The sequence below is a fragment of the Panthera pardus genome, unplaced genomic scaffold, assembly GCF_024362965.1.
Source record: "Panthera pardus isolate Hobbes unplaced genomic scaffold, ASM2436296v1 HiC_scaffold_8, whole genome shotgun sequence".
Taxonomy (NCBI): Eukaryota; Metazoa; Chordata; class Mammalia; order Carnivora; family Felidae; genus Panthera; species Panthera pardus.
In genome coordinates, this window is record NW_026527013.1 from 16,003,515 (window position 1) to 16,016,257 (window position 12,743).

Genomic DNA, 12,743 nt, shown 5'->3' on the forward strand with positions numbered 1-12,743 from the left:
GCCTTTCCAAAGATGGCTGTTGGGGGGGGCCTCCCCAGGTCGGGTGAACCTGAGGCCAGTTGGGCCTCCCTGCCCCGGGCTTGCATTTTCAGTGGCCTTAGTTACACAGAGCACCGGGGAGGGACTGTCCCTGGGAGAAGAGACCAAGACCCCCCATCCTTCCTCCTGGCGCTCAAGGAGGGAGGTCTGGCAGTATGGCCCACAGGGGTCTAAACCAATTACCACTGGGGGACAGAGACAGAGTCGGTGGACCGCCCCTCCCAGGGCCTGCTCCCAAGAGTAGAGAGGACAATGGCTGTGGCTCGAAGGCCGTGACCTCCCGCGCTCACCACGACCCGGTCCTTTAGAGGGCACTCTTGGACCGTGGCAGAGGCGTCATCCAGGGCCTGATGTCGAAGGTCCTCCTGCTGTCTGGGAGGTAGAATTCCCGTTTCAGCACAGCGAGGCCAGAGGATGCAGGACCACAGGCCAGGCCACCAGCCGCCACTAGGGATCCCATCAACAAGCGGTCCGCCCCCTGCCCGCAGCCCCAGGGTGTGGCCTCGGGCATTCGTGGGTGGGCAAGGTGGGGGGAGGCACGGAGGCTTCCGGGGGACCCACGGGCTTCAAGAGCAGTTGGGTGCGTGAGGGATCACGCTTTCCAGGCTGGGGACGTTTCAGGGAGAGGGGCTGACAGCCTGGCTGTGCCGCTCTCTCTTGTGTCGTTCGCTCCTCTCCCGCTGCCGCCTTACTGTCCAGGGCACCGGCCTGTCACGCTTGGGTCCCAATTACGGTTCCCTCGGACGCCCACCATGCGATGTGCAGTCTCGGGCAATTTTCTCCACCACTTGCCTCGAGCTTCAGTTTCCCCACCTGTAAAACCGGGATAATAACCTTTCTTTCTCTGGCTTGTGGCAAGAATTAAATGTGATTCCCCACGTGCCTGGCAGCCGGCAGGTGGGAACCGAGTGGCAGTCTATTTCTTCCGCCCAAGCCTCCATCAAAGTGGCAAATGTGTGGCAAAAGTGCCTCCTGCGTGCAAAAAACAAAAAAGCTGTCCAAGAAGCTATCCAAGGACCCCCCCCCCCCACCTCTGTGCTGAAAAGGCAAGGAGAGACTATCTCAAGGAGGTGCCCTATTTATGTGCTGACCACCACACGCTGTTCCGGGATATCATGGAACCTGTGTTACCTCTTTTCTCTCCAACTTGACTGGAAGCTTCTCAGCAGCTGGACCCGGGCCCCACCGTCTCGTGCACGGTTTCCACAGCACCCTGCACAGAGCTACACGAACGCAAGGTGCCGGGGGTCCCCACCTGTGCACTGAGGTGTGCGTGCGACCACAGGTGAGGGTGACGTGTGACATCTTTTGTTCAGAGCGACGTTGTCAGGCACCTGAGTGCGAAATCTTCCTGCTCCTGAGAAAGAGGTGAGGGGAGAAGGGACAAATGGTAGAGACCTGTGTCCCGTGGCTGGTCCAGAATCTGGCCGGGCAGGGGCTGGCATGAGGCCGAGATCCTGGCGGTGGTATTGGGGGATGGCTGGTCTCTCCAGTGGGGTCCAGAAGCTACAGCCTGGGCATGGTTGCGACCAGAATCAGTGTCAGGGGTGACCGGGGATTCTAGGAGCTGAGTAGAAAAGGGCAGGAATGCCCGTAGCCAGAAACAGGTCAAGATACGTCTCTCGGATGAAGGGCTTATATACAGAATAGATTAAACCGCCCCCCACCCCAGGAAGTCAATATGGAAACGACAACCTAATTTTCTTTTAGATAGGCAAAAGACTTCATAAAAGAGGACATCCAATGAACCAACCCGTACATGAAAAAGTACTCAATATCACACTAATCATTGGAGAAATGCAAATGGAAACCACAGTTTTAGATAGGTAGAGATAGCAGCACATACCCACCGGGATGGCTGAGTGAGGAAAGAAGGAAGGAAGGAAGGAAGGAAGGAAGGAAGGAAGGAAGGAGGGAAGGAAGAAAAAAGAGAAAGAAAGAAAAAAGAGAAAGAAAGCAAGAAAGAAAACAAGACAGCAAGAAAGCAAGCAAGAAAGGAGGAAGGAAGGGAGGGAGGGAGGAAAGAAAGAAAGAAAGAAAGAAAGAAAGAAAGAAAGAAAGAAAGAAAGAAGGGAGGGAGGAAGGAAAGAAAGAAAGAAGGGAGGGAGGGAGGGAGGGAGGAAGAAAGAAAGATTCCTAACAATAGTCAATACCAAGTGTTGGCGAAAATGTGGATCAACCAGAACTCTCACGCACCGGCGGAAAGTATAAATTGGTACAACCACTTAGAAGACCGCTAAGCAAAATGTAAAGTGAAACGTATGCCTTCTCTTTGACCCGGAAATGCTACTGCAATCTCTACGCTCAAGACAGAGAGGTACAGGTGGACCCAAGAGACATGCGCAAGAGTGGTGCTAGTAACTTTATTCGGAATAGTCCCAAACTGAAAATCCCAAATTCCTATCAACAATAAAATGGGTAAATTGCGGGATGTCCATATGATGAAATACTACACAACAGCATAAAAGGATAATCAGCTGCTACTATATACTACATTAGTCCATTTCTATTGAGTTCAAGAACGGTCAAAACTAACGCACGGAAATGGAAACAAAACAGCAGTTACCCCGTGGGTACGGACTGGGAAGTACCCGGTCAGGGAATGTTCTGGCTTCTGGCAACGTCCTGACTAGCGGTTACACGGGTGTATACATATGCGAAACCTTAAGATGAGTGTACTTCAGGCTGCATCTCAATTTAAAAATCTTAATTTTTTTTTTTTTAAGATAAATCGCCCAGATATGTGACTGCCGAGTTGTACTGTAAGGGCATGGTTTAGTTTTGGAAGAAACAGCCGTACTCTTTTCCAGAGTAGCTGTATTATTTTCTATCCACGACGGCAATGTGCGAGGGATCCCGTTTCTCCCCATCGTCACCAGCATTTGGTTTTGTCGCTGTGTTTTGTATTTCGGGCATTCTGATAGGTGCGTCGTGGTAGGTCGTGGTAGTTTCTACTTACATTTTCTAATGACTAATGATATTGAAGATGTGTTCATGTGCGTGGCTGCCATTAGTATGTCTCCTTCGGGGAGATGTCCGTGTATGTCTTTGCCCATTTTCTTTCTTTCTTTTTTTAATTAAAAAAAAAAAGAATCTTTATTTTTGAGACAGAAAGAGAGACAGAGCATGAGCAAGGGAGGGGCAGGGAGAGAGAGGGAGACACAGAATCCGAAGCAGGCTCCAGGCTCCGAGCTGTCAGCACAGAGCCCGACGTGGGGCTCGAACTCGAGGACCGCGAGATCATGACCTGAGCCAATGTCGGACGCTTAACAAACTGAACCACCCAGATGCCCCATGTCTTTGCCCATTTTCTAACTGGATTTTTTGCTTTTGAGTTTGAAGAGTGCTGTCCATTTTAGATACAAATGTTTTGCTGGAGATGTTGCTTACAAATATTTGCTGAGTCCGTAGCTTGTGTTTTCGTCAGCTGAGCAGAGGATTTCGAAGAGGAAAGGTTTATGTTTCGAAGAAGGTTAATTTAGCAATTTTTCTTTTTATGGATGGCGCTTTTGGCCTCAAGTCTAGGAACACGTGGCCTTGACGCAGAGACCAAAGATCTCTGCTTTGTCATCTTCTGGGGTCTTGCATTTGACATTTTATAATTAAGGCTGTGATCGATTTGAGTTAATTTTTGTGTGAGATGTGAGGTTGAGGCTGACGGCTGTTAGTTTCTTCCCGCCTGTGGCTATCTACTTGCTTCAGCACCGTTCGTTGAAAAGGCTGTCATGGCCTCTTCGTCAAAAGGCAGGTGGGCGTCTTTTTTTTTTTTTTTAATTTTTTTTTTAACGTTTTTTTATTTTTATTTTTGAGACAGAGAGAGACAGAGCATGAACGGGGGAGGGGCAGAGAGAGAGGGAGACACAGAATTGGAAGCAGGCTCCAGGCTCCCAGCCGTCAGCCGTCAGCCGTCAGCCGTCAGCCGTCAGCCGTCAGCCGTCAGCCGTCAGCCGTCAGCCCAGAGCCCGACGCGGGGCTCGAACTCACGGACCGCGAGATCGTGACCTGAGCTGAAGTCGGCCGCTTAACCAACTGAGCCACCCAGGCGCCCCCAGGTGGGCGTCTTTGAGAATCTAGTTCTACATCTTCTGTTTTGTCCCATTGATCTGTCTATCCCTCTGCCAAAACCACACTGCCTGGATTACTGTAGATGATGTTCTGAAATCAGATGAAGTGATTCCTCTGGCTTTATTCCTCATTTTCAAAATTGTTTTAGCAGGGGCTCCCGGGTGGCTCAGTCAGTTAAGCGGCTGACTTTGGCTCGGGTCATGATCTTACAGTTCAGGAGTTCAAGCCTGTGTCGGGCTCTGTGCTGACAGCTCAGAACCTGGAGCCTGCTTTGGGTTCTGTGTCTCCCTCTCTCTCCCTGCTCCTCCCCTGCTCCTTCTCTGTCTCTCTCTCGAAATTAAATAAACATTTAAAAAAATGTTTTAGCAATTCAAAGTCCTATGACTTTCCATATAAATGTAAGAATAATCAGCTTGTCTATGTCTTTTTGTACAAAAAGACCTTTGATGGGATTTTAATCTAAATTGTTTTAAACGTGTTGATCAATTGGGGGATAAACTGATATCTTTCCTATGTTGAGTCTTGCAACCCATGTACGTAGGCTGTCTGTCTACATTTATTTAGGTCTTTGACTTCCTTCACCAGCATTTTGCAAGTCCTAGCATCAAGTGCTGCAAATGTGTTGGTAAAGTGGTACAGAAGTATAATCTAAAAGCTTTTTGGAGCAATTGTAAATGCTATTGTGTTTTTAGTTTTGGGTTCATTAATACATAAAAATGTGGTTGCTTTTTGTTTGTTGGGTTTTTTCCCCCCTGCAACCTAGCTAAACTCAGTTATTGGTTCTGAGTTTTTTAGTAGATTCTTTGGGATTTTCTCTGCAGGTGACCATGTCTTCCTCAAATAGGCACTAAATTTTACTTCCTCTGTTCCAATTTGTATGCCTTTTATTTCTTTTTCTTCCTTGCCACTGGTTAAGCTCTGTGGTAGGAGTGGTAAGGAAGAAATAATGGACATCTTGCCTCGTTCCTGTTTGTAGAGCAAAGCCCTGACTTTCATCAGTGTGATGGGGTCAGTGGCTCTCTGTAGTTGTTGTTTATCACTTTGAGGAAGTTTACATTCATAGTTCACTGAGAATGTTTGTTATGAATGGGTGAACGGTTTTGTCAAATGCTTTTCTCTGTCACTATTTAATAAATGGCTCCATTTCTTGTAAGATTTTGCACTTAGGATCATATGTTCCTAGCATTCTTTTGTTATCCTTTTTTTTACTGAAGGGTCTGTAGTGATGTCCCCTGTTTCAATCCTGACATTAATTGGTGTTCTCTCTCTCTCTCTCTCTCTCTCTCTCTCATGTCTTGCTAGAGGTTTACCACTTTTGATGATTTTTTGGAAAAACCAGCTGTTCATTTCATTGATTTTGTGTGTTGCTTTTGTTTTCATTTTGTTGATTTGCTTTTTTCCTTCTTTCTGCTTATTAGGTTTATTTTGCCCTTTTTCTAGTTTCTTGAGAAAGAAATTTAGATTACTTATGTGAGACCGTTCCTTTCTAACTAAGCATTTAGTGCTGCACGTTGTCCTATCAGACCTGCCTTAGTTACACCCCCACCGACCTTGACTCATTATGTTTTTGTTTTCATCTAGTTCTATGTATTTTCTATTTCCTTTGAGACTTCCTCTTTGACCCATGGATGATTTAGAAGCGTGTTTTTAAATTTTCAAGTGTTTGCAAACATTCCTGTCATCTCTCTGTGATTTTTAGTTGATTCCATTTTGGTCTGAGAACATATTCTGTGTCATTTCAATTTTTTAAAAATATTTTTGAAGCCCTGGATGTGCTTTATCTTGGTGAGAGTTCCATGAGAACCCGAAAATATTTACTAGTTGTGAAGGGATTGAAATCCTATATTAATTGGAGAAGCCTTTTTCATGACCAAACCCTGAGTGATACAGGACAGTTCCATCCTGCACCGCACAGCAATCCATCCTGAAATTCCTTCCGCACTTTCTGTCTGTTCCCAAACTCTTTCTCATCGGCTGCCGCATTGCTGAGTGTCTTCCCTTTTGGCCCCTCACGACCTTGTCAGTCCCCCTGGTGCCTACCTTATCTTTGTTCCCAGACCTCACATCACACCCACTCCCCATGACAATCAATTCTTTTCTTACCTACGGAAAATTTCCCTCTCTCAAATTAAAAAATGTGTGCCCTCCTCCTCACCCCCATCGTCTCATTAAGAACCTTCTTTGTGATCCATCCTTCTTAGAATGCAGAGGGGACTATAAGTAGCAGATAACTCTCTCCACTTCCTGGGGCTGAGCTGACCCCACCCTCGGATCGATGGTGCACATGTCTTCTTCAGCATCTGTTCTGAGATCTAAGTTGTGGGAAGTGTATTCTAGAGTCTATAATCCTTCTAGACTCCTTGGACGACAACAGCAGAATCTTGGTATTCTTGATGCCCTGGGTTATTTTGAAACCTGCAGCCGATATTCCATAGCTCTCTCATGGGAGTAGGGAACGTGCTCTTGTTGATTTGTTCTTCCTGATACTAACCTCAGACACGAAGGAGTCAAGAAGGATCAGGATACAAATCTATTCTCTGCCCCCGGACGGCTGCGCAACCGTGTTGTGTCATGTAATCTCACACTGCTTTAATCCTTACCTGTAACTTGGACGCCTACAAAATCGTGAGAATCACCTGATACACCATGATGAACGCTGGGCATGAGACTGTTCAAAAGATGACAGTCCTTCTCATCGTGTGCTGCTTCGTTGTTACGTTGTTGCTATGACATCGCATGTCGGTATCCCTTGCTTCTCCCTCTTCCTAGCTTTCCTCTTCCACTCAGAGAGCTGCTTGCATACCTGAGAGCATGAGTAATTCCTGGGCACACTGACAGTGGTCTGTTGAGCCTCTCTTGCATTTACGTGTGGTTGGATCAGTGAGTTCTAGCCCATGGAACTGGCCGAACGTGATGTGAGCAATCTCTAGGCCTGCTCACAAAACCCTTTCGTGCCCTTTGCCCCACCTCTTGGGAGATACGACTTTATATATTTTGATCACGGGGCCGACTTTAGTGATACCAGACTCAACGATATGCAGGGTGCCTTGCTCCCTAAATTAAGGATGGGAGGCAGACGGCCGCTAATTAGTGATCCTGATTAGCTATGCATGATCCAGAAATGCATGTTTAAGTTCATCATGCATTTTGAAATTTGTTTGTTGGTAGATAGCATTTTCTTTAAAAAAAAAATTTTTTTTTAAGTTTATTTATTTATTTTGAGACAGTGCAAATGCGAGCAGGGGAGGGGCAGAGAGAGAGAGAGAGAGAGAGAGAATCAGAAGCAGGCTCATGCACTGTCAGTGCCGAGCCCGATGTGGGGCTCAGACCCATGAACCGTGAGATTGTGACTTGAGCCAAAATCAAGAGTCCGCCACTTAATCGACCGAGCCACCCAGGCAACCTGGTAGAAAATGCTAGCATCTTCTTAACTGATGTAAAAGTTGGTACCTTGAAGTGGTGCCATACAAAAACCATAGTTTCGGCTTAATGTTCAGGCAGTGGGCAAAGAGACTGATCTGAAGAACCGTGAAGACGTGGTTTCTGGCGTTGGGGGCAGCGGGAGGGGTGGCCAGCGAAGGGGCACAAAGAATCTCTTTGGGGTGATGGAAACGTTTATACCGTGACTGCGGCCGTTGTTTCCCCGGATACGTACGAGTGCCGAAATCCATCCAATTGTAGGCATTAAACAGATGCAATTTATCGTCCAGAACCTGTATCTTAATAAGCTGATGCGAAAAAGCAGCTGTCATCTCTGGTAAACTCCCCGTCTAATATCGGGTTCCCAGACCCTGGGGTGGGGGAGGATTCATTGAGCACTCTCAGGAGAAACCAGCAAACAAGGGGGTGAGTCAGCAGGACAGGGAGGGAGGAATCCAGCAGGACTGTGAACTCAGGCGAAGTCCCCCCTCTGCCCCGACTTGCTCCTTGTTATAAGGAGGCATCATGTGCACATTTTCTTCAGGTTGTTTTAAGAAATGCAGGGGCGCCTGGGGGGCTCAGGTCATGATCTCGCAGTTCGTGAGTTCGAGCCCCGCGTCAGGCTCTGGGCTGACCGCTCAGAGCCTGGAGCCCGCTTCAGATTCTGTGTCTCCCTCTCTCTCTGCTCCTCCCCTGTTCATGCTCTGTCTCTCTCCGTCTCAAAAATAAATAAAACATTTAAAAAAAAAAAAAAAAAGAAATGTAGCATCAAAGCACAGGTGTCCTGATCTAAAAGTCGGCTGCTGGGGTTTGGGTATGGGCTGCTGGAGAGGGACGAGGGGGCCCCCAGCCCAGCCGTGAGTCACATCCAGACCTGTAGGGAGGTGGCCGCACAGTGGGGCTAGAATCAGGCAGAAGGGGGATCCCGGCCCAGCCCCACCGCGTTCTGGTGATGTGATCTTGGACTCATTGCTTAACCAACTTGCCTCAGTTCCTCCTCCGAGAGATGGTAAAACACAAGTGCACTTACCTCGCAGACTCGCCGAGAGAGGTTTACTCCGCACGAAACACGGAAAGCCTTTAGCAGAGGCCCTGCTGTGATAAAAGTGCTCAGGAAAAGCTGTTTTGATTATTAAACAGTCATTTCTCTGCCCCTCGTCTCCTCCTGCAACTTCCTTCCGCGGAGGCAGCCCCCACCCCCTGTCACTCCTGCAACCGTCCGAATCCTTTCTGTCCCCTCGTACTGGGGGCTGACGGCTCTTTGATCTTTTCCACAGTGGAGACTTAGGCACATTTTGTGATTCGTTCAGGATTCGTGCTGTGCAACACAGACAGAGGCTTGACACGTTTAAAAAGTATCCAGACTGGGGCGCCTGGGCGGCTCAGTGGGTTAAGCCTCCCGCTCTTGATTTCGGCTCAGGTCATGATGTCGTGGTTTGTGAGTTCAAGCCCCGCGTTGAGTTCTGCGCTGGCAGTGAGGAGCCTGCTCGGGATTCTCTCTCTCTCTCTGTCCCTCTTGCTCTCTCTCTCTCTCTCTCTCTCAAAATAAATAAATAACTTAAAAACAATAGACAAAAGGTATCCCGATTAATCTTCCTCTGTGACAATGAACCCTCAGGCCTGTCCACCCCAATGTCACACTTCTGGGTGTCCTTCCAGCCACTGGGGGTCGCAGAAGCCTCCCAAACGCCATGCTCCTGAGTCGTGAACAAAGCAGAAATGAAATTTTCTCTCGGGGGAGAAACATTTCTGGCTGCTATTTGGGGGAAGGAGAAATGAGCTTAAAGATCTGTTATTTGCCATCCCTTCTATTTCCTGTCTCTCTTGTCTATTTTTGTTAATGTCTATTTGTTTTTGAGAGAGACAGAGTGCGAGCAGGGGAGGGGCAGAGCGAGAGGGAGACACAGAATCCGAAGCAGGCTCCGGGCTCCGGGCTGTCAGCACAGAGCCCGACCCGGGGCTCGAACCCACAAACAGCGAGATCACGACCTGCGCTGAAGTTGACGCTTAACCGACTGAGCCAGCCAGGCGCCCCATTGTTTCTGTAGGCCTTTGGGCTTCACAGGAGGGCAGTGTGCAGTGGACAGAGGGAACCTAGAAACACCCTGGACCCCCAGCGAGCCGGAAGCAGGCCGCGCCGGCTGCAGAAGCCCTCCCACGACCCCCCTGGGAAAATGTGGGTGAGTGGAAGCGTGTGGTCCGAGCTCAGTCTCTGCGCCCCGGCTGGGCCCCGAGACCCGGGGCCCAGGAGCTGGTGACCGGAAGATGGGTGACCCTCAAGGAAGCTCGGACGCTCTACTGCTCTGCAATCACTTCCTTTCACACATGCAAGGCTGAGGTTGACCTGAGCTCTCCTGCAAGAACCTTCTGGCCACCCCCCCCCCCCCCGCCCCGCCCCGCCCCGGAGCTTCTGAAGGTTCTGTGTTTGTTTCTCCTGCCGATGCCCCTATATTCCCAAGCTGCCTTCTGTTCAATTTGGTTTGTGGCTGTTCCTCTGAAATGTTTCTGCATTTGTGTATGGGACCTTGAGAATCTGGTCACAGGGTATTGGTGTTTGGGGTCAGGTTTTCCTGTGAGCTTAGTGCCTCGAGGAGCAGGGAAAAAGCACCCCAAATCTCCTGGCCCTCCCAAGGCTGAACAAGCCGCTCGGGACCTCGGGGAAACCTCTTTGGGCTCTGCCTGTACATTTGGCCCCAAGGGCGTCCTCATCATCAGCTGAAGCTCGGCAGGCAAGGGTCCCTCAGCTGGTGGATAGTGCAGGAGAAAAGAGGAACTCAGTGGATCGTCTACACTCGGGGGTGGAGAGCAGCCCTGCCCTTCACCCTCTCTGTGGCTTTTGCCAAGTCCCTCGCGGACTCTCCATTTTGTCGTCTGCGATGTGAGCATCCCTGCTGACCTCGCGGGCTGCGCGATAGATAGATGATAGAATGGGCCAGAAAGCAGTTTGCAACTGCAGTCATCAGACCGGCATCTCCCAGAGTTCTAAGGAATCCTGGTCTTAAAGAATGTTAACAGGTGCTATTTGAAAGAACACATTTCTTTTTTCTACGTTAAAAATAGGATTGGGAGGGGCGCCCGGGTGGTTCAGTCGGTTAAGCGTTTGACTTCGGCTCAGGTCATGAACTCATAGTTCGCGAGTTCGAGCTCCACGTAGGGCTCTGGGCAGACAGCTCAGAGCCTGGAGCCCGCTGCAGATTCTGTCTTCCTCTCTCTCTGCCCCTCCCCTGCTTATGCTCTGTCTCTCTCTCTCTCTCTCTCTCAAAAATAAATAAACATTAAAAAAAACTTAAAAAAAAGGAAGAAGAATCATAGATGGTTGTGTTTACCCTCACATAAATCAGCCCCCATCGTAAGCTTCTCTAAAGCTTAATCTCTCCATTGGTAGGAAGACGTTGCCCTGACCAGAGCACCCAGGAAGGGCTCCCATGGTTCATTGCTTGCACGTGGAGAACGCTCTGGGGTCCCTCCCGGGAAGATCCAAGCCTCTGCTGAGTTCCACATTCCCCGTCGACGTACCCCGAGGTGATTCCGGAACCGTCACCTTTTTAGGCCTCTCCGTGTTGACTTTCCTCTATCGCCATTGCCAACGGCTGGCGTGTTCCACAAGGTAAAGAAATTCTTCGGTTGCTGAAATCACTCTGGGAGAATTCTAAGTCCCCAGCGAGGGGGTGGAGACTGAGCTCAGGCGCGGGTGGCCACTTATCAGACAGAAGCCCCAGCCCCGTCCCTGCCGGCCACCCTCCTTCTCATGAAAGACACTCAGTGTCCACACCAGGCTTCCACCCTCCCCGCTGCTGGAGGTGCAGTGACTTTTGAACTTGGGGAGTTTGGAAAGGACAGCGGGGAAGGCTTGGCTCAGCCCTGTCCTCTTCGCCAGGAAAGGGAGCTGCCCGCGGCCCTTGGGGTTGCCTTTGCCTCCGTAGATAAAGCATCCAGTTCTGTGGTTTAGTGAACGGGGTCACCTGTGGCCCCTTAATTTCTTGACATCCTCAGAACCAGAGAGGAAAGGGGACAGGTGGGGAGGGCAGGGGTGCTTTTTTCTCTTCCGATGATGCCGAGCACCAGAAAACTGAGGTCGGCCAGAAATGCCACGGAAGTTTAGAGGAGGGGCGGGCAGTTCCAAGCACCTGCTACGTTAAGACACCGTCATATTGGTGGGGCCGTGGTTGGGCCTTTCCCACAAGCAGGCGGGTTTCATGGGCCACCTCACCTGACCCTCCCATAGATGGAGGTGCTGTTCTCACCTCCGTTTGCAGATGAGGAAGCCAAGCACCGTTCCAACTGCCTGGACCCAGGAGTCCAGTCTTTCTAAGCAGAAAAGGATGTCCTCACGGGGAAGCTGGGCCTTCACTGCGGACGGGGTGCAGACCAGCAGAGAGGGGAGAGGGTGAGACTGCCCGAGGCGTGTCTGGACCAGTGAGTCCCCCGTGAGGCTTGAATGGGAGACTTGGGGCAGAAAGAGGGTCCCCAGAAACGCAGCAGGAAGCCTTGGAGTTAGGCAAGGCCTCTGGCATTTTCTAACCCCGCCTCTCACCTGTGGAGAGAGTTTTCCTTATTCTCTGGTCCCTGTGGCCATGGTCCCTGGCCCCCGGGAGCTGCCCTCGCAGGGCTGAATACAAAGGCCACTCAGGCCATGCGTCCCCAGCTCCATCAGGGGGCTCCCAGGATGGTCCCCCTTGTGGGACACGTTGCAGAGACTTCTTGTTCTCTGGGGCAGAAATCTGCCTCGTGGCAGCCTCTCCCCACCCGGGGATGCCCCACAGAGCCCAAGGGAAAGGCCGACTCTATCATAATGTAGCACAACTTCCTATCTCTTTCTTCCTACCAGACGTTTCCGGTTTCTCTAACTCTTCTCTGGCAAGGCTTCTGCTGACCCCCCTGACACTGAAGCCTGGCTACCAAGCTGGCTCAAACTCGAGCCTCCGGGATGTCCATGAGCCCTCCCGACAGACTCCTTCCTTTTTCCCCCCCATCTTGTCTTTGCCATCGACAGTGTGTGTCACAGTCCCGCGTACATAAGAGATGTTTGATAGACGCTTGGCGAACTGCTTTGACGTCGTCCACGTGGCCAGTTTGTCAAAGGTCACGCCTCTAAGGCCAGCGCTCTTCCCACAAGTGTTGGGTGATGCCTGCGCGGTGCCCAGCGTCACGACAGGCGCCCCGGACCCATCAGCACATAGAGCCCGCACACGTGTCACGGTGGTAGCCTAGCCACGGCT

The 12,743-nt window shown here is 50.2% G+C and overlaps 1 long non-coding RNA gene across 1 annotated transcript in view; it reads right to left on the bottom strand.

Annotated features, from left to right (window-relative positions):
* Positions 1-12,743, bottom strand: part of LOC128775635 (uncharacterized) — a 198,824-nt gene that overhangs the window by 174,608 nt on the left and 11,473 nt on the right. The gene's annotated exons all lie outside the window — the stretch shown is intronic.